The sequence below is a fragment of the Crotalus tigris genome, unplaced genomic scaffold, assembly GCF_016545835.1.
Source record: "Crotalus tigris isolate CLP2741 ecotype Arizona unplaced genomic scaffold, ASM1654583v1 scf7180000017785.2122318, whole genome shotgun sequence".
In the NCBI taxonomy this organism is placed as follows: Eukaryota; Metazoa; Chordata; class Lepidosauria; order Squamata; family Viperidae; genus Crotalus; species Crotalus tigris.
In genome coordinates, this window is record NW_024096634.1 from 786,126 (window position 1) to 787,855 (window position 1,730).

Consider the following 1,730-nt stretch of genomic DNA (forward strand, 5'->3'; position numbering starts at 1 on the left):
GTTTTCCTCAATGAAAAGACTCCAGGCTGCTGACACCCACAGTACATCATATGGTAATGATATGTCTCCTGTATTGTAGCCAGAAACTTTATCAGCCACCATTTTTTCCCTTTTCCTTTATTTCTTTTTCATGTGTTCAACTTCCTAAATACTTTTACAGATTAGCAAGAATAATGGATATCTTTTTCCCCCTTTACTATGCCCAACTATGTACTTAATTTGAGGATTTTCTAGCTTTGGAACATTGTTTTCCAGGTTTGAATTATATCTCAGAGAAAGAAACTTATTCAGAAAAGTTTTTTTAAAAAATATATATACTGAAAGAAGTGGAAGACATGTAAAATTTTACATGATATAAAATTACACTGGAGAGTAAATGCTAAATAATACATTTTCTTGCAATATCTATAATTGCAATAAAGTAATCCAATAGGTGTTTATAAAGTGTTTGAGATTGCAATCCTATATCCCTTACTTAAGGTAAAATCTACTGAATGTATTTCTAGAATGATACTTCTCATGTATGATCACAAATGTGTCACACTGACAATTTTAAATAAGTGTAAGTGCACAATGGATATTTGCATGAACTAAGTTCTAACATGGCTCCAGCAATATAAAATATCAGACTTTCATTTCTTTTTATAATAGATATGATATATAGCATACATTTCTGATTAATATATTGTAATATGACACTCTGAACTGCAAACCTGTACTTTGCATGTCCCAGGGAGGACAACTCTGATAATTGGCATTTAAAGTTACCCATAATTCCTGTTTTAGAAAAAAAAGAGCCCAGTGTTGTTTGCTTCACAGCACATAGGAACAGGACTAAGAGCCAACTGTCAAATGAGTAGATGGCACTTCCCTGGATTCTTACCTTCCTTGTATAAAATGGATTTGTGATTCTGTTTAGACTTGCAGCATTCTCCATCCCCTCAGGCTGCATCCAGGTGTGAATGCTATCAGCTTAAGAGAAAAAGAGGGGAAGAGGGAGAGATCTGTTATTAGACCTGGAGGTTTGGAAGTAATAGCTAGTTCATTTATCTGAACTTGGGTAAAAGGAAACCAGAAAGGTTAAGAGGTTCATTCCAATTTTACTTATAATTGTTCTGTCAAGAAAAACTGCTTTTTCTACTTTTATATGGCTCTATTTCCATTTCTTCATCTTTCCAAAGCATTTTAAGACAGTCATACAATTGTCTTCTCTCTTGCCAACCTCCAAATACTAAAATGCAGGCATTAATCAATGTTACTTCCAACCATATAACAGAATAACAAAATAACAGAGCTGGAAGCAACCTTGGAGGTTTTCTAATTCAACCCACTCAGCTCAGGCAGTAAACCCTATTACATTTCCTACAAATGGTTGTCCAATCTCTTCTTAAAAACCTCTAGTGTTGGACTACTCACAACTTCTGCAAGCAAATTGATCCATTGATTAATTAATTAATTAATTAATTAGACTTATATACCACTTTAAGTGCAAGCACTCTCTAAGCGGTGTACACCAGTAAGCAATGTATATATATATTTACGTTGCCCCCAACAATCTGGGTCCTCATTTTACCTACCCCGGAAGGATGGAAGGCTGAGTCAACCTTGAACCGGTGAAATTTGAACCGCTGACCTGCTGAACACAGTCAGCTAAAGTGGCTTGCAGTACTGCACTCTAATTGCTGCGCCACCTCGGCTCTAACTATCATAAAATTTATCCTTAGGCTGGT